A 20,379-nucleotide genomic window follows, 5' to 3' on the forward strand; every position below is an offset into this window, starting at 1 on the left:
TCAGTGTCAAATAGGTTAAAGGGCATGTGAAGGGATGAAGACATTGGGCATGGCTTGGGGGTGACCAGCACTGTTAAAATGAATATTACCTTTAAATAGGTACATTTTTTACTTTTTTATAACTGTTATAAACAATTTATATTTTTCAAATATATTTAGTTAGTTATTGTGATTTCATAGTGTGTGTGTGTGTGTGTGTGTGTATGTGTGTGTGTGTGTATGATGACTGTGTAGGTCAGTGTAGAAACTTGTGGAGTTGGATTTTCCTTCTAACTTCACCTGGTTTTCAGTGCTAAACTGGGGTAGCCAGATTTGCCCTACAAGCATGTTGACCCACTGAGCTACCTCACCCGCCCTAACAATAGACTTAAATTAAAAATAGTCAGAAGGTAACTGATCATTTCCAAAATATAAACCTAGGCCAACCAAACTTTTCTTGAACAGACAGATACACACTGTGGTGATTCTAGGCAATGAGATGACACTGTTTAATACAAGTGATTGATTTTCAAGCTATGAAGAGTTAGGAAGGGAATAAGTATTCTTATCACAAAATGATAGAAGCTAGCCTGAAAAAACAATACATTGTTTGACTGTAAGGATAAGATGTTCTGGAAAATACAAAAGTACATGAACACTAAAATAAATCCGTCGTTTTCTGCCATCCGTGAGAAAAGAGAGAAGGCAAATAGAGGGGTTCAGAGGAGTGGGTGAGTTCTACAGAGGTGAACTCAACCAATGCACTATTCTTCAAAGCCCAGAATGCACAGGAAAATATGAGGGTCCACACAGACTATGGGCATGGATGACTGTGATCCCAGCCATGATAACCACTCATGGTGCCTTGGGTACTCATAATAGGAAATGACATCTGCTTCCAAGTTCAAAGGATCAAGAAGGAAGGGTGAGCCTTCTGGTACCCTCTGTGAACATCAGAAAGAAGGAACCATGTCTAAACAATTAGAGTGCTTTAAGAAAAAATACTATACACATAAAAGGAATGGAGGGGGGAGAAGAAGGGATGGAAGCCAGCGCATTGGAAAGACTGAGAAGAAATCAATTCTCTTAGACAGAAAACAGCTGTGAGGTCCAGAAGCAGCCTTGTCCAGAGTCAGCAAGTATGGATTTTTGCCTTCATCGGTGGTCAGCAGTGTATACATACATATGTAACATTTAATTTTTAAAATTTTAAATCATGTTCAGACTTGTATGTATGTGTGTGTGTATGTCGGTATGCTACGTGTGTACAAGAATAAGGATGCTCTTGGAGACCAGAACCTTTGGATGTTCTCAAGCTGTCTGACCTACCTGTGCTATGAAAGAACAGGATGTCCTCTTTACCAGTGAGCCGTCTCCAGCTCCAGCCAGCAATGCATAATTTAAAATTTTACAGTGTATGCTATGAACCTGCACTGTAGGTGAAGATACATTCCGCTCATGACCTTATTCATTAACATAAACCTCTTTTTGCAATATCACACACGAAATCATTCAAAATGAAACCCATATTTCCCTCATTCATTCTTCCGTGATAAATCCTCTGTGGTGTTTCAGCATGATAATAATGGAAACAGGTAATAACAACAACAACAAAAACAATTCTGCATGTTATTATTAAACATTTCTTCTGATGCCCTATTAAGAAGACAAGAGAAATGTATGCTGTACATTTCATAATAAGGCTGTAATAAACATATATAGAAGACGTTTGTGACAGAGTGTCAGAGTGGGGGATGGTGGTGGTAATGAAAAGCCTGAACTTTGGGGTCTATTAGAACAATGTAATTTCCAATCAAACCCCAGTAACTTGGCCACCAACTGACTTACCTGGGAGACAAAAGCAGGCCCATTATCAGACCTGATTACCCTGGGTAGGCCAAATCGGGGGAAGATTTCTTCCAAAATCTTTCAAACTACCATCTGGGCAGTTTCTCTCTTGGTAGGGAAGGCCTCAACCCATCCTGAGAAGGTATCTATAAAAGCTAGCAAGTATTTGTTACCGTACAGGCCAGGTTTAACTTCTGTAAAGTCCATTTTCCAAATCAATAGATATCAGGGCGGTGTCCTCTGGTCCTCCTGAGGTCAGTAGCCCTCTCCTCTGGTAGATTTCTCCATGCACATGTGCCGTTGCATACCTGCTTTTGCTGCGGGATATTGGAAGTCTGGAGTGTCTCTTTCCCGTACCCAGGCATCTGCACGTGTTCAGTTAGCCTAGCTGCTGAATCGACCACAGATACCTGTGTAAACAATAAAACCTCTTGCATCCAACGGTCTGGTTATTGAGCTCAGGACGTCACTGGGGTGTTCAGCTTGAAGCCCGCTTACTTCAGGTCTTTCAGTTTAAAGAAGCAGAGGGGTGTGAGGGAGGAAGGGAAGCCAATCTTTCGAAGACAGATTGGAATAGAGAAGTGTTATAAGCAGAGACCAGGGTAAAGCCAGAGTGGGTGGTACGCTTGGATCGGGAATGCTTTGAGATCCGGTGGGGAGATAAGCAACGGAGAGGGCTTGTAAGAGCATGATACAGAGTTTGGATTCCTTCTGTCGTAGACATTATGGTAGGTCCTGTAGGAGTGAACCCCACAAAGCTACCCGCCCAACAGGGCGGGGTCAAGGTAGAGATAAAAGGTAGTGAAAGGAAAAGGGGCCTCCCTTTTTTTTCTCCTGAAACCAGCTTGGAACTACATCACCCGAAACATCGTCAGGCCAAGAAACTGATACAGTGCATCTTCTACAATCTGATCAGAGCTTCAGACAAGAGCTTCAATCAAAATCAGAAATCTAATCCAGAACTTCAGTCAAGCCTCTCCTGCAAAACGACCTATTTAAGACTCTTGTTATACTAACAATTTTTTCCCACAGGTCCCCATGATTGTCATCGTCCCACTTCAGCAGGAAGTAACTTTGAGAATTCCACGTCCCCTCTCCCTACTATTGACATAAAAGGATAGTTTACCCCTGTTAGTGTAATTTGCAATTATTTAGGGTTGGAACCGGAAGGTGTTCAGACTTAGGCATCCCTTTCGGATAAGTTTAGAATTTAGGTGGAATGGATATGTTTAGTTTAGGATAAGTAGATTATAACTTAATTATCACCCTCTATGTATATATGTTGCATATGTTTGAGTTTGTATCAAATTTAAATCTTCTATTTAGACTAAAAGGGGAATTGTAGGAGTGAACCCCACAAAGCTACCCGCCCAACAGGGCGGGGTCAAGGTAGAGATAAAAGGTAGTGAAAGGAAAAGGGGCCTCCCTTTTTTTTCTCCTGGAAGCCAGCCACGCTTCTAACTCCTGGTATGTGCGACTCTCTCTCTCCCTGATAAATAAATATATTGTTTTTCCCTATATAGCCTCGATTACCACGATAAGGTCCGAGCAGGGCTTAAGCAGGATGTTGACGGAACTGGAGTCGTATTGTTTCATACATGATTCTTCTTGCAGCTTCCAAAACTGGTGATAGGTGGTTGAGTGAAATCAAAGGATGGAACAACAGTGGTGACCGCTGTGAGGTTTTCTAATGCTGGATGAGGACGGCGACGGACACTGGCAAGGTCAGTTTGTCAGAGTGTTGGGAGCCGGAATGATGGAGCTCACAGATGAAATGGGTGGAAAGGGGAACGACCATTGTGTTTTAGATTAAACAAACCATGGGTCGAGGAGCAATTTTAGGTGGCTGAAAAATGTGGGGTAGGGACCGAGAAAACTGAGAGTCTTGCTTTGCAAGTCTCTGCTCACAAAGCCAGTTCCCACCCTCAAGTGTCCCATACAGACTGAGTCAGGGGAGGGCAGGATGTGCTGGGCTCCATGGGTCCATGGGGTTGACTTTCCGTGGATGGGAGTTAGAACCTTAAAGTAAACTCTCATCACACAGTCACACATGGGCTTAACAGAAGCCAACTGGGTTATAGAAGGATTCTGGAAACCAGCACTCCAGATGAACAATGAATGATTCAGACAGTGATGCAATGCGGATCCCCAAAGGCAAACTCTGAACAGTATCTGTGACCGGTGGTATGGTCCCCAAAGACAGGTTTGCCCATGATCCTCTGGCAGGCAGCTGTTTCCAGGACAGTGATGACACTCTTGAAACATATCAGAAAAAGCCTGCGTGCCACTCACGTTACTCCCATCCTTCTTCATTTGACAATATCGATATATATATATTAAGTTTTAATTAGAAGTTGTGAAGGCTAAACTCCTTGAATGCCTTTGTCCCACCTTTCTTCATGTCCTAGTGTGCAGAACCACAGAGTGATCTCATTCAGGAAAATCACATAACTTGTGAGGTTGCCAGCCACACTTTTTAATATTTTCTGTCCATGCAGCCATTTATTTAGAAAGTTGTATTTAGGTTAGGCAATCACGATGATCTACTATATTAGGTTTCCCTCTGGAATCCAGACAGGAAGTATAATTCTTGCTCAAGGCAGCTTGGCAAACATTTCATTTACATTAAAACATGATGGGGGATGTTCACACACATATGTTCATGTGTGTGTGTGTGTGTGTGTGTGTGTGTGTGTGTGTGTGTGTGTTTCTCTTATTGGTTGATGAATCAAACACTACTTGACCAATAACCAGGCAGGAAGAATAGATCCGGTTAGGAGAGGAAGGAGTGAGGAGGGATAGAGGAAGGGCACAGAGAGAAGCCATGTAGCTGAAGAAGGAGTAACAGGTCCAGACATTCTCTGGCATGATAAGACCCTGTGGAAATACCTAGATTAATAGAAATGTGTTAATCATTAAGAGACAGCTAGCCAGTAAGAAGCCCTAGCCATTGGCCAACAGTTTTATAACTAATATAGTCTTTGTGTGTTTATTTGGGGCAAAGCAGCTGTGGGACCAGGCTGGAAAGAAACACCAGCAACAAAAAACACCAGTATCCAGTGTATAACCCAGTATGAACTGTCACAGTAACTTTGACCTATGGTATCACTTGTAAATTTCTTTTTAAATCTGCCTATCAAAGAGACAGTGGAGGTCATGGTCCCTTCCCATTTTCAGGGAAAATGTTCTTCTGATCGTGTTCCTGGACACAGGAAGTCGATGATGATGAGGTTGGCGATGACAATGTCTATGACGTCTATGATGGCTGTCAGTTATTCAGTAAGAGATGGGCTCCTTTTGTTGTTTCATTTTCATTCTTAGGTAACATACCTCAATCTGTAGCCTTGTATGTAAACTTCCTAATAACTATAACCTTGCATTGTGCTTTATTTAAGCAAAGTTCTCTGGACAGAAATATTTGTTCCCATCTTAGATGTGTGTGATGATTTTATCCACATTGTCCTTTTTGTCCCCAAATCCAGAGTTTCTCTTTTTTTTTCAACCCCCCAATTTAACTTTTCCTTACAATGTTGCAGTGGTTGGTGAGGCCTCTTCTTAGATTTCTTGGAGAACTTGGTCCCAGTGTTTCATAAGTAATCTTGGATGAGTTGGTTTCTATGTCTGTACTATATTTCTTCTTTTGTAATATTAATGTAAGGAAACAAAGGCCACTTGAATCCCGTATTTCTACGTCAGCTCTGCCTTGGTGCAAGATATGAACTCATAACCAACAATCGCTGCTTTGTTCTCCTCTTTCATAGCCAGGTCTCTGGCTTGATGTGGTGAGTACTTGGTATTATTGTCCATTCTTGAATGACTACAGTAGAATCCCTTTGACACCATATGATACCTGCTTTGGCAGTTGACAAGGTGTGCCTTGTGCCTCTCTGCCCCAGCACCAAATAATACACCAAACAAAAAAATGGTTGACACATAGCATTCATGCTATCATACTGGTTTCAACTCAAAACTATCATAGCCTTATTCCGCTATTTGGGCAGAGGAAGGAAACAAGACAAGGAAAATCAAGCCAAGTGTTCTAAGTCAAGTCTTCCTCATATGGAACTCTAACTTTGATGCATGACACCCAACAGGAGTACTATCCCACATGGACTGTCATCACATAGACTCAAGGGAGGAGTAATGGAATTTTCTGTTGAGACCTTCACTTATTCACTATGCGATGATGACAACCATGTGACTATATATTTTTTTCAGCCACTTCACATTGATAATGACTCTCTTTAGATGTTGAGTAGATCTGTGGTGCAGACCTTTGTCTAGTAAGTGAGGTCCATCATGGAGTTCTATCTGTAACTCTCATGGGTGTCCTCTGTGTTCTAGCAGAAAACACCCCTTCTGCTATAGGCTTTCCTCGGCTTTGACTCTGCTAGAGAACCATTTGTGATATTGTGTATCACTCTGGTCCAAAAATAGAACCCAAGGGTTGAAACCTAAGGGGTTTGTGTGGAAAGCAGTTTGTCACTGTTAAATGGAAACTCATTTCCGCCATTCATATTTTTGTTCCATGTCTATATTATAAATAAGCAGGAAGATGCTTTTTCTAACAAAAAATGTTTCATGTCAAATTCTTCCAGCCGCATTTGGGAATGTCATTGAATAAAATAATAGTAGGCTTCCAAGCTAAGAGTAATTATGTTGCATTGCTCTTTTTTTGGCAGGCAGCTATTTTTCCTTGTAAATGAGGCACTTTAACACAAGCTCACACTCTTACTGAAAAGTGGAGGAGGGTTTGATGTAGATGTCGCTCAGCTAGGTACAAGAACATATTCTTCTCACTTCCATTTAATGTAACAAAGTGATCAATTGTCTCATTAATCAATCTCTTCCTTTGGTGATGATCTCTGTAGAAAATAGAAATCGGCATTAAAAATAAAAAAAAAAAAACATGCTTAAAGTGGAGCCTATTCCGAGGCCTGAATATTACACATTTTTATGTAAAAATATTTTAATATTGTTCTTACTAGCATGTTCCATAAGGAAGATTTTGAGAAATCTACTTTGTACACTGATATTTTTAAAGACATAAGCTAGTCCACCTTTTTGAGCTTAGGCTACCGTAGAAGATGCACTAGCTTCATTTTGAATTTTTTGATAACAGGCATTTGATAGCATCATGTGCTTCATGAAATTTAATTTAGACAACCTGGGAGTCAAGAAAAACTGATATTGTAAGCTGATTATCTTTTTAATGTTAAAGGTTTGTCTAGAAATGCCTAAAATCTATAGATGAGAGGACTGAGTATTTTCAATATATGTTTCAAATACGTAAATCCTTTGAAAGCTCATTGTGGGAGGAAATTCATAGGTTCTCTTCCATGAAGACTTGCTGCAGTTAACTCATATTGACAGTTTAAGAAACCTGCTGCATGTCAGTCCCTGTCTCATTCGCATTTCCTTAAGCACTAGGGTGGTGACATCATGCTTCCTGAAGACGAAGAGACCAAGGAAGTACATGCTTTCTAAGAGTCGCATAGATGAGGAGTTGGAAGGAGTGCACAAGAAAAACATGTATTCATTTCTGTATAGATTGTTCCTTTAAGACCCATGTCATGTGTGTCTCTCTGCCATCTAATTTGGGTAATGTGACAATGCTGATATGTGTGAAAAGGGGAAAATAGTTAAATATAGTCTTTGCAAAGAAGATACTGGCCAGCTGATCCTTGATACATTTTTAACCATATGAAGAATAGCAGAGTAAACTCACGATAGGAATGCATGCAAAGCATGGCATTTAAAGCACAGTTATGCATATTGTTACAAAAAATCACACATCAGAAGAGGCAGTCTCCCATGTCAGACATAACTCATTCAGGAAATGTTGGACATAACACCACACACTTAGGATTTGGCTCCCTTAGTGGAGACTGGAGTCTCAAGAAAGGTGTTCCCTGCTACAAGAACATTTCCAGTTCTTCTGTGGGAGGAAAACAAAAATTCTCATATAGGATTTTTGCTACAGTGACTTTTCCTGATTGCTGGCAAATCAACTGTTACCATTCAAAACAAATTTTTACAGATTGAATTGTAGTAAAATTCTCAGGTGCATTTTCTTGAAAGACAGCTGTGGAGATTCTGAGGAAGCATCAATCCTTTATGAAGCACGTTGAATGCTGAATTTACACTGAAACACGGGGATGAGTGGTGAAGGCCAGCCTGCAGCCCAAAGGCTGTGTGCCTCACACCTGCCATTTCACGTTGTGGGAGTTTCTTAGGTGACTGACAGTTGATGGAGACTGGAGGTAAGCGTACTCTGTGGTGCAGACAGAAATGGCCTCTGGCTAAGTGAGGCCCTTCAAGAGAGATTATTAGCAATTCTCTACAAAATCCCATTGTAAGGGCTAGAGTGCCTTGCTCTGGCCAGGGAGGCTATGAAGGATCTCACAACAATATAGGCCAATGCCACTTCCATTTGGATTGCCCGCCACAGCCGCTTGGCAAGACCCTGGATCCTGAAGATGCCATGAGACATGGCTACAGAACATATAGTGATCAAGCTGGAGGGGTTGAATAATGTCTCCTCCTCATTGCTGTCATGTCCTCATGGGACCAGATGTTGACACGTAAGTTGCTATGGAGAACTATCAACAGATACTAAGTGATGGACCAGTGTGTAAAGTACCAATGTGTCAGGAAGGATGAGCCCACTGGTGAGATAATGGAAAGTCCGTCAAAGGGACAACCAGGTGCTTTCTAACAAGATTCCAGTCTCCATCCACAGGAAGGAATTTACATTTGGTACTGTAAACTCTACCGATAGTCCATGACAGGGAAAATCAAATGGACAAACTGGAAAAATCTGTTGTAGTTTTGGTAAACAGACATTGTTTGGCTAGCAAATTCCCTTTTAAATGGCTATGTTTATCCTGTAGAACAGTACTGCTCTCAGCTTTGGACAGAGATATTTTTATTTATCTATTCATTCATTCATTTATTATTAGCAGCGACTACAGCGACTTATAACTTTGCAAGGCACAGACAATAACTGCAGACTCTGCAGAGATAAATAACTCATCTGTATCCCCACACCCACAGTGCAGGGAGCATCATGAAATCAAGACCAGAAGGAACGTAAGGAACAGAGCAAGGGGAAGAGTGTTGGTGTGGAGCATTGACATCAGCCATGACGTAGCATCGGAAGTCTTGAATTCATAGCAGCCATGGCTGTCTGCATATGATCTGATCGTCAGCATCTGATTAGGGAGAAATATTGGTTCACAAGACTCACACACACTCCCTGAAGATTTGTACATAGACACTGAAGGGGGAGGAGGGACGTCTTCTTCAGTGGTGTAGCCACTGGCAAAGGTGTACATGCTCCTGTAAGCAGCTCAATGAAACGGGATGGTTCACACGCTCACAATACATGAAGCAGAAGGGAAGTTTTCTGGAAAAAAGTAAGAGAACTAATGAAGTGGGACAGGGGGCAGGGGGAGGCAATGGTGATGAATGTAATCAGAACGTAAAAACGCACATAGATGAAAATGTCGTCGTTAAGGCCATCATTAAGTATAAATATTGGCTGAGAGAAGCATGACGAAAGTTTTATGGTGAGCGCCACTTTCTGACATTTTTCTTGCATATCTCGACAAGAGGAAATAAAAAAACAAATGTACTAGAATCTTCATCTACAGAATTAATCTCATGAATGTGTGTAGGTGTGCATCCTCAGCTATGTTCAACTGTGTGATACTGAGGCACACTCCAGCCAATAACTGATTGCATTCTTGTTGATTCCAGGAGCTGAAATCCCAATTGGGATTCGTTTTTCTATTTAAATGCAGATGTGACTCGCCACCTGAAGGGGAAAGAATCAGTTTTTTGAATGAAATACTAAGGGGCTGGATCAGTTACATGAACACTCCTTCCCCACAAGGGAAGCCTTTCCTTTTGCTGTCTTGAATGTTCTTTGCAATAGTTTTATAACCTTTTTCTATTTGTTTCATTATTGTACATTACTACCTTATGTGGATAGATATAAATCAAGCTTTCGACGAGTGAAAGATGTAAGAGTTTTAAATGAGAGCAGGTAAAACAGCACCAACTAGCCAAATGAAAACTGAGAAGGGGTGTGATCATATATTGTCAGAAAAAAATGTATTTGAATCTTACATCTTTTTTTTCTGCTGCCTTTTTTTACTCTTTAAAACTTCAAATCCTACAAAGTGTGTCTTAAAATACAGAGCTTTGGGCTATACACATTCATGCCATCTATACCTGAGAGGCTGCTACACTTACTGTATTGTGGGCATTTATAGCAAAGCAATTCAGAATGGCTACATCACTGCTAAACAGTGGTGCAGAACCCTCACTAGATGATTCTGCTTTTCATTGACTATTAGCCAGTGACAGCTCCATTTCAGAAGAGAGGTATGGCATTTTCAGTGTGTTCAAATGCTATAATAATCTATCATATTATATATGTATATGTGTGTTGAATTAAATATAAATATGTAACAACCACACTGCTTAGATAATACAAATGAACAAAATTTAAAGTTAGGAAATAACATGTACTTCAGATCTTTAATAGAAAATTTATTTAAAGTGTATCTTCTTCGTCAGAAGAACTCCATTTGAATTCTCCTTATCATTTATGATAAATAACACATTTTGTCGTTACTGAGACTTAAACATTTGCACTCCTTTGTCAAACAAACAAGCAAAGGCAGTGTAAACATAAAAAGAATATGTTTCCCCTATGCCACATCATTTAGACTTGGGGGCTAAGTAGCCAATCTGTGAATCTCACGGCATTACAATTGAGTGGAAAAGCAAATATTCAGAGTGTTTTATAAACTTTAATTAGGAGCCTGTAAATTTGAAGCAGCCTAACCCAGGTTTCTCTGATAATGTTTCTTGTTGTTGGGGGATTTTTTTTCCTCATAGTTCCTTCTGAACCTCCCTAGAGGTCTGAATATTTTTGTTAGTATCCTTACCATCCAAAACCCTCCCAGCAGTCATTCCCCAGTGCCCTGAGTGACACATCCTTCATCCATCATCTGTCAGGAATTATCACACTTCAGCATGTTAGCACTGCGCTGGTACTAGCATGATGAAGTCAGACCTAGCAGGCAGCCTGGCCCCAGGGATATCAAAGTAATTCCAGACAATCGTGGCATGGGTCATCTGCAACCTAACTTCAGGAAGCATTCCTGAGAACCATGAAGATTTCATATGTATTGCTGAGCTCAGCTCTTCTGGGACTCAGTGGCAGGCGTTTAAAAAACAAGGCAGTGAAAATGACTCTAGGTTGCATCGAATGCTCTGTAATCCTCACACCACGCATTTGGGTCCTTGACACCCCAGGTGAGTCACATTCGGAGCCGGTACTTCGAGTTTCCCCCTGGTTTATTCCTTTTGTCTGTCCCCCATACCAGATCCCGCAACACCAGCCAATCGTTGGCTCCTCTGCTCTTATCACCTCCTCCACTAACCTCACTTCCGCTTCTCACCAAACACTCTTCAAGCCTTACTTATTCTTTGTATACCGATTCAAAAAAAACTTGTTCAGATCCACCCAAAGTAAATCTCTACTCCACACGGTGATCTGAATAGGTTTAGTGTAACCTTATCCCAAAGGGGAAAAAAATCACAGCATCCTCACTGTGACTACGATTCCGCCCCATCAAACCGCCTTCCTTTCACTCCTGGTACATGGGTTACACCCATCAAAATTCATTGAGAGTAATGGAAAGGGTGCCAGGGAGACAGAGTGTCCTACAAGGAGACTCTGGGTTCATGGCCCCTTCATTCTCTTTGCTTCTTGGTTGTTGGTTGGTTGGTTTCTTTCACCACATTCCTGGGCCAAGAACTGCTACACCTGACCTTGGGTCCAAAGTCACCAGGGACCAGCCATCATGGACCAGTCCCCTCTGAAATCATGAGTTAAAATAAAAGAAAACACAGCTTTCTACTCTGCGAGCTGATTTCCTCCTCTGGGGTTTGGTTACGGCAGTAGAAAGCTGGCGGAGGCAAGAGGCTTTCACACACTAAGGCAAGTGCGAACTGATACTCTGATCTCTTCCCACTCATTTTTCTTATTGGCCGGCACGTGTCGGGTGCAAACTTCACGGAGTGTCTCTTCTGTCTCTGTCTCCACTTTCATGTCTGAGAACACGTGGCTTCCTCGTAATTCCTCCGTGGTGAACGGTGCCCTGATTTCTTCTTTGCCTGGTCATGTCCTGTGAGACAAGCCTCTGTCATAGTTTCTACCCGCCAGCCAGCACCTGTGGTCCTTGGAGCACACCATTTTCCTCTCCCGTTAGACTTCTGTTCCACTTAGCTCATCTGTGCAAGGGTGCCCGATGGAGCTCCTCCCACTGACCTTGCTGTGCCAATCCCATTTGCCCCTAGCCTTCTACGCTCCCCCCCATTGACTTTTTTTTTCCTGCTCCATACATGCTTTTAATTTACTACTTTCCTTCATCTTTGTTCACCGGTCGCTTTTGCCTTTGTGGACACTCAACATATTCTACAAACTGTCTCTGTTTGTAAACAACGGTCTCGTGATTTTCCTAAGCAGATTTGTCAAAACCATCGTGATGGGCACACACGTGTTGTTTCTCCTCTTTATAACAGGAGCTGTCTCAGGCACCAAACATGATTGCAAACCGGAAACAGGTTCGTTGAGCCCTCCCCGGTTTCATTCTCACCGTTCTGCTCGATAGACGTGTTTGCCCCTAAATTACCAGCACTCCCCCAGGTTCCTAAAGTAAAGGGCTCTGCTTGTGTATCCTAAAAGCCTACAGCAGCATCCCACAGAGCAGTCAGCACTTTCCAGAGAAATGACCAGTGGACAATCTTGCTCACCTGTCCCGAGAAATGAGTGTTCCCCAACACAGCTGTTCATCAGCTTCCCTTTGTGTCTGTGGAAAATTATTCCCAAGTTTTCCTGTCGCCCCTGGGCATCTTCCTGTGCACACAAAGTCACAGCTAAGCTGTGTACAACAGTACACGGTTGTTGAGGCTAAACACAGAGCTGTTACGCCATATTGTTTGGGGGGATAATGGTGGACACTGCACACACACACACACACACACACACACACACACACACACTCTACAATCACAGTTATCAAAAGTTCATTTGAGCTGCACTGGGCTGAACCCCCAGATGAACATCCCAACAGACATGTAATGGATGTGCTCATCACACAAATCTGCGTAGAAGCCCTAAATGTTCTGAGACTGTAGAATGAAGCCTTCCCGCCAGCCTGGTTCCAGAGCAGCATCAGTCCTAAATGAACACACAGGAGGCTATATTAATTATGAAGCTGTTGGCCTTGCTTGTTTCTTACTGGCTAGCTCTGACTTAAGTATTTACCCCATAATTGTAAATATAAGTATTTCTCTTACCGGAGAAAAGGGTCCAGACCTCTTATTCCTATGGCGGCTGCATCATGACTCCCTGTGTTTCTCTTTCCCAGAATCCTCCTCGACTCCTAGTCCGACCTATCTTGTTTCCCTATCTGCCAACAATGCTTTATTGACATATACACAGGACTTCCCCATCATGAGACCTTCTCTCCAGCTGGCCTTCTCTGGATCATTATATGTGGTTCTATAGGGTTAGGGTGTTATAATTTTAAATAGTGGTGCTCAAGAGAAAGATGTCATATGTTAGCTTGGGTGGACAGTTTTTTTTTAATTGGGGAAAAGTGAATGGGAAAGGGGGAATGGAAGAAGGGAGACCATCCTCTGGGGATAGGAGCAGGAGGAGAGAGAGAGAGGGAGGGAGGGAGGGAGAGAGAGAGAGAGAGAGAGAGAGAGAGAGAGAGAGAGAGAAAGAGAGAAAGAGAGAGAGACAGAGAGAGAGAGAGACAGAGAGAGAATGTGCACAGGTGGTGCTCTCAGTGGTTTCAGCTGAGGGCGTATCCTGTCAGAACCCCAAGGTCAAGCCAGTACACATGCCTGAATACTAACACAGGGGACACTCATCCTACTGCAGGACAAAGCTGTATTTTCATTCAAGCATTATTCTCCTGACACACTGTGTAATAAATCATTGTATTTACACATCTAAGACTTAATAACACAGGTGTAATATAGAGAATGAATAATACGAACCTGGCAGATAAATAGCTGTCATTATTCACGTGTGTTCTAATAACCTTAACCTTTCAGCATTGCAGAAAAAAGCTTGTTCAGAAGGTGAGATGGCCCATTGTGGAATGTACTTTTTATCAAGCCTGAGGACCTGAGTTTGGTCCCAGCACCTTACATAGAAGAAGGAGAGCACTGACTCTCAGATGTTATCCTCTGAACCCCATACGTGCATCCACCTACACCATCACACAATTTTTAAAAGAAAAAAAAAGAAAGGAAGTTATCTGCCCTAATTTGAAACACCAAGCCATTTCTCTGCTTCAAATCCCCTCTCTCTGATAAGAAAAAAATGTCATTCAAATGACTTCTGAGTTTTACCTATGAAATTCAAGTCTAGACACAAGATAGAACAAAATGTTGAAATAATTGACAAATATTTTAAAGGAAGAAACTTCTCATGTTCATGACATTTTAAATGACTGTTTTCTCTTGGAATATTTAAAATGCAAAGCAGATAATACTTCTCAACATTTTGTTTTAAAACCAAATACATTTTCAAAGAAGTCTCGGTGTGTTTATATTTTAATGCCTCTTTCTCCATCAACTAATGCTGTTTCTGTAGCCCAAAGCAGCTTTGGAAGAGTGTAGTGTGGTAATTGCTTTCCTCTGACAGCAACTCCCATATGCCGGAGATATGAACAATCCCTCTGTGATTGGCCCACTCAAATGTGAACATGCCCAGCGGGAAAATGAGTTCGGCTTGTTAATCATTTTTGGAATTTTTTTTTGTTGGTGACATTGTTAATGAGGTTGTACTGTTTCTCTACTCGTGCCTCTCAGAGATACCTAGTCAGGGTCTGATGAGGCTGTAAGATGAATCCATTTCCTTCTTTTTCCCCCCTACTGCTAACCCAGGGCAAGGAGGCTCTTTGTCACGTTTTGGTGTCATCCCCATTTCTTCAGGCCACTCTCAGGAGTGCAGCAGCTTTCAGGCCACCTTGGCTTTTTGGGATGGATTTCTAAGACCAGGAGGCTTGGGGAATGAACTCACATTATGTCCAAATAGCTGGATCTAGTCCTGATTATCAATACACTACAGTTATTTGTGTGTGTGTGTGTGTGTATGTGTGTGTGTGCGTGCGCGCGCGTGTGCTATGCAAAGCAATAAAAATGATTTCAAACACTCTTTTAATTGGCTTTGTTCACATAATTATTAAATTAAGACTGCCACGAGTGTTTCTTCATCTGGAATGATAATTTCAAAGCTGGCATTTTACAAGCAATTTCAGAAGAGTGGAGTTTTTAAACTCAATTTTGTTAAATGGATTACTTTTTTTTTCTTACTGTAGGATATAGTGAAACTGAACTGAATAAATAAAGTCAAAATGAACTCATAAGATGTGCAAACTGTTGGATATCTTAGGAGGATTGAGTTGAATTTTAAAGATAGGCTGAGGGAGTTCATACATTCCCAGGCACCAACTGTAACACTAGCCAGTGGTTAGAAAAATAGTATTGACATTTCAAGGATCTTCACTCACACTTCAGTATGCCCCTGAGCACTGTTGGAACGAAACTCTTCTTTCTTTTATAAGTTAATGGTCCTCGAAAGTAGGTCTGATGATGCAAATGCTGCATGGATTTTTAATTCCAAGAAAGGCTTCTTTCCCACGCACCAAGAGCAATCAGACACAGATCCCAAACAACATGAAACATCAAGTTTGTCTGTTTGGATGTTTATTGCGGCATTTCAAAAGTACTACAGAATGTAGAGTTCTATAGTTTAGTTTATATCGTAATATTTCCTCCGTTGATAGCACAATAATTATAAAAACAAATAGTTTAAATTTATAGACAAGAAAAAAAACTATGGTCAATTTAAATGCCCATTTAACAGGAGCCTACCTCTGACGAAAGTTAATGAGGTGAGCAAGGTCTGTCTTCCATTATCGCTGATATGAGCAGAGTTTTGACCTCCAAGGTCCCCAGAAACCTGAGATAAAACGGTGTTCTTCGAGTATGCAAGATAAAAGAGAACAGTTTATGTTTCCCAATTCATCTTCTGTGACCTGTCGGAAGTGGTCAACTCAGGATTATTAAGGACTCATTTTAATCTTGATTTCAATGTCTTCTCCCAGATGCCTCTGCCGCAGAAAGCAGAAGTAGCAAAGATTCCTGATAGGATTTGCAATTTGAATCTCATTCCCTCTCTCTTCACATCCAGATTAAGGACTAAATCTAGAGGTCCTTGGAATTACTGCTCAACACTTTGCCTCTCCCAGTGTCCTTTTGACATGAAAAGAAATGGAATTGAACACCAACTAGCAGACCGCTGCTCTCCAGGCTTAGGTTGACTCAACAATCCCAGGCTTCTGCTTGGAAATCAGTTGTTTGTAACATCGAGCCCACTGCGTGTGATTTCATTAAGGATAACGTTTCCTATTTTTATCTCTAGACGTCTATGCGGCTCTCCTTTTGGCAACACCCAAAATGCTGGCGTCTTTGTTGAAGGCCTGCGTAATTAGTGTTGCTGACTGCAGCAGTGTCGACAGCTCTACGGTCACTGGGACCCTCCTTTGAAAGACCTCCAGGTAGTCCTTGGCAATCCGGCACAGAGGCCTGGAAGCTTTGTCCTTTTTCTCCAAGGAAGATTCTGCAGCAAGGTGTTTGCATTTATGTTCTAGCTTGTGCAAAAGGCCAGGGAATCGGCCCCTTCACTGTGCTTCCCCACGTCTGTTCTGGAGACGACCCAGGTGCTATGTGTTTACTCTAAAGCAGAACACCACCCGGAGGCCCCCTTTAGTCAGAGATCTCCCACCTGGAGCAGCTCCTTCAGGCCGTACTACAGCCCTGGCATTGCACACTGAAGACGGCCCTTACAGTCTTGAAGCTCGGTAAGTGACCCCTGTGGCGTTGGAGCTGTGTGTTCCCCTGGCAGGAGCTGGGATTCCCTGGCCCTCTCAGTGCTAGTCACCTCTCTCTGTGCCTTTGTCTCTTCTGTAAACTGGAGTTTGCCCAAGTAAACACCAACCTTACCTCTGCCTCCTGCTCTACTTAATGAAAACGAAAGACAGCAAAGAAAGCCTTCTGAGTTTCCAGCACGGCATTTCCTTGATGCGGTTTGTGTGTTAGCTAGCCTGTCCCTGTGTTCGTAAGTTCCTTGCCGTTTTCCGACGAGTGACCTTTTTCCTGCAAGTAGGCTAGTCCCTTTCTCCTCAGAGATCCTAAGAGTTTTCGCATTTATTTAAACAACGGGACGCAAACGAGAAGCAATTTTGCAAACAGAAGCTGAGTTATGCATAGCGTGTGTCCCCCAGCTGTGGCTTCCGTTCTTTTCCCCCCTTTAAAGCTGGGGAATCAGCATCACCCAATACTTGAAACTGTTTGTAGCTAGGTAACTGTCAATCTCCCCAGTTCTCAACACAAATCTCTCTCTTACTTCACATTCTTTTCCTCGGATGTCCTCGGCTACACCCAGGGGTCTCCACAAACTCTGCTCACCTCTGTCTTGCTTCTCCCTGAGCTAAACCTGCAGCTTTGAATCTCCAAACTCTTTTCCCACGGAGATGTAGGAAAATGCCTTAAGCGTGGGCAGATATTGCCAGTGTTCACACGTCGATTTTCTGATGAATAACTGTTTCTTTTCAATAATCTTATAACTTTTTGCTTCTTCGTTATTTTTGGGGAGGGTATAATAGATCCCAGTATCTAAACAAAACCTAATGTAAGAGCAAATGGACACAGATGTATGGTACGGGCATGAGTAGGTGGTAAGTTCCCCTTCCCGCTCCTGTACTAGCTGACAGCCCCACTCGAGAGAGAGGAGCAGGCTGATTGAGAACTGCACCACTTTGATTGAACGATAGTTGGAACAAAATAATAATAGAATAAATCTGCAATTTAGAATAACAACACATTTATATTCGATTCTGCTCTGTTCTTGCTTCTTTTCAGACTGTTTGATCTGGTATTTGAACAGGTCAGGGCAATTTGTTTTCTTTTAGATTAAGAAACATGGTGCGTTGTCCTTCAGCTCATTTATTAGTGCCTTTGATTAAGGATGACTATTCTAGTTTCAGCTGAAAGTTGGCTGTACACTTGTGTCTGACCCAAACTGACTAATCTGTTACATTTTGTGCTATATTAAACTGTGGATCCTCGGGAATTGAAAATCTTGTTCTGTCTTGGGAGTGTCATGCTGGCAAATATATTTTTCATATTCCACACAAAGAGAAATGGTTGTAAACAATAGAACATTCACTTTCCCAGGATATTCTACAACCGCTTAAAGATGGCAGGCAAAAAGAACATGAATAAAAAAGTTGTTTTAAAATGATGATGTATTTCAACACATTTTAACGTTATCATTAGCTTGTGACCTGTCATTATTAGAGGAGTTTAGAAACCATAAGCATTAACCACTAATCACTAATTAAAGTCACTGGTGGGAGAAATTTGGAAGAAACACTGCATTTTTGCTTTGGAAGGAAATCCAAAATTATGGCAAGTCTTTCATTAAGGTCCCACATTTTATCTGCTTCAGGATGACTAACACACAGATTGCGCACTCTTTATTAATTACCACTTCCGATTCAAACTTGAAAATACATCACTGCCTTTTTATTAGAGAAAACTAAATGCCAATCCCCATTAATTAAAAGAAAACACATTATCACAGGATGGGATTACAGAAAGCACTTAAAAATTGTCACATTGATTTTGAAATAAATATTTTAACACAAACATCAATGAAATTATACTAAGTAATTAGAGACAAATTGGGAACTGCAAACACTGCCCCTCATGTTGCTGTAGAGTTATTGTCTCTGAACGCATCTAACCAGCCCCACATGGCTGTCAGAACTTGGTATCTTCAGCCTTTCAGCCCCTTTCGTAACTTCAGTGTTTGGTTTCTTCGGTCAAAGGGCGCAGCCACTCGTGATCTTGATAGACCTGTCTGTTGCTCTAGCCTTCATTAAAATAATTAGTGATAACTAATTCTCTTCAGTCACACACTATGACAAACCTTTTGCCCTACCCTTGTCACTCTTTTCAATCATGCACCACAGTATATCGTTCACAGATTTTATTTTAGTCTCTTTTCCTGGTGGGCCAAACACCCTGCGTGCGTGCCATCCATGAGCAAGTTTCATCATTTCTTGACTGAATTCCTAGCTAGTTTTCAAAAGAGTTACTTCTACTGAGTAGAGTTGTAGTCTGTTCAATGTCAGCTCTGCCTCGGTACCGATTTCTGATGCCCCAGTTTCTTTAAGAACTCAGAGCAGCTGGTTGCCAACCCTGTCTACAGAGTACTTTTGCATTGTCTGCCTCTGGAAAAGCTTTATTCTTTGAGAAGCAATTACCCACTAGCCCCATCATAATGGATTCCTCTCTCAAACACTTATCCATCATAGATACAATGCTATTGCCATGTCTGGAAGCTATGGACATATTGCTCCATCTTGAAGAAATTTGGTAAGACATGAACAGAAATGAGAGATAGGAAACAGTTGCTAACTCAAATAATGTAGGAATCTCATCTTCAAAATTACTAATGACTGCAATGATGCCTTTTGCCTTTTCTTTATTTTGCAAGGTTTCAGTTACCATAGTCGATCATAGTCCAAACAATGAATGTATTTTAGAGGTAAACAATTCCTAAGCTGAAACTGGGCACAGTTGTGAGCATGTTGAGGCCTCTGGTATAGTCATGTTCCCTCTGCGAGCAATGGAAGTCATCAGTTAGCCATGCATCTTCAGTCTCTATGTGACCCTACTGTGGGCACTTAGCAACTGTCCTTGTAGTGATGTGACCCTTATGCCTTGAAGCCTGCAACACTCACTTCACTCATCACTGTGTCACTTTATAGCATCACAGGAAATATGAACAAACACACATACACACACACAGAGGACATAACTTTTCTAGAAATGTGTGATTATGACTTTTTGTGTCATTAATTTCTTATCGTTTTTATTTATAATCAAATTTTACCATGAGTACAAAATTTTTTAATGTTAGAAAAAACATTTAAGATTTAGAACTATGTGATATTTTAGACATCCAATAGGGAGGTCTTGGAATTCATGCGCCTTGATCATGAGAGGCAGTGATACTACAGTTTAATGGGTTGCAAAGCATGTATAATCCATGCTTTGCAACTTACAGATTTTAGATAACTCCATAGACCAAAAATAAAGCTCATTTCCTTTTTCCTCTATGTCCCATGTTAATTTTGATGACAGTGCAGCATATTAACTATATGCTAATTGCAACCTTGGATTCAAATTTGAGGATACAACCAGTCACTTAGATAAACTCATGAGGCATTTAAGAAGGACACAATTCCTGGGAAGGAAATACACAGCTAGATGGCCTGATTATTTGTGAAAACTAGTGAGTGTACAAGCACAATCTGATATCCCGGTGGTCTTACCATACTATACACCGGGTTATATACTGTTACAAGGCTACCATTGTAC

At 41.5% G+C, this 20,379-nt stretch overlaps 2 long non-coding RNA genes across 4 annotated transcripts in view; one reads left to right on the forward strand and one right to left on the reverse strand.

Moving 5' to 3' along the window:
* Positions 1–8,738: 8,738 nt before the first annotated feature.
* On the reverse strand, positions 8,739–12,834 carry LOC110339789. The gene is made up of 2 exons (XR_002381771.1): positions 12,661–12,834; positions 8,739–9,235 (listed from the first exon to the last, which is right to left on the reverse strand). It is a non-coding gene; the product is annotated as an uncharacterized LOC110339789 (long non-coding RNA).
* A 1,745-nt stretch (positions 12,835–14,579) lies between these two features.
* Positions 14,580–20,379, forward strand: part of LOC110343432 — a 134,262-nt gene continuing 128,462 nt past the window's right edge. For 2 of the 3 annotated variants that reach the window (XR_002385702.2, XR_002385701.2), the window contains exon 1: positions 14,580–16,790. This is a non-coding gene — a long non-coding RNA (uncharacterized LOC110343432). The remainder of the gene's footprint in view (positions 16,791–20,379) is intronic. The other variant, XR_002385704.2, reaches the window with a different exon arrangement.

This window comes from Mesocricetus auratus, unplaced genomic scaffold (assembly GCF_017639785.1).
Source record: "Mesocricetus auratus isolate SY011 unplaced genomic scaffold, BCM_Maur_2.0 Super-Scaffold_100009, whole genome shotgun sequence".
NCBI classification, from domain to species: domain Eukaryota; kingdom Metazoa; phylum Chordata; class Mammalia; order Rodentia; family Cricetidae; genus Mesocricetus; species Mesocricetus auratus.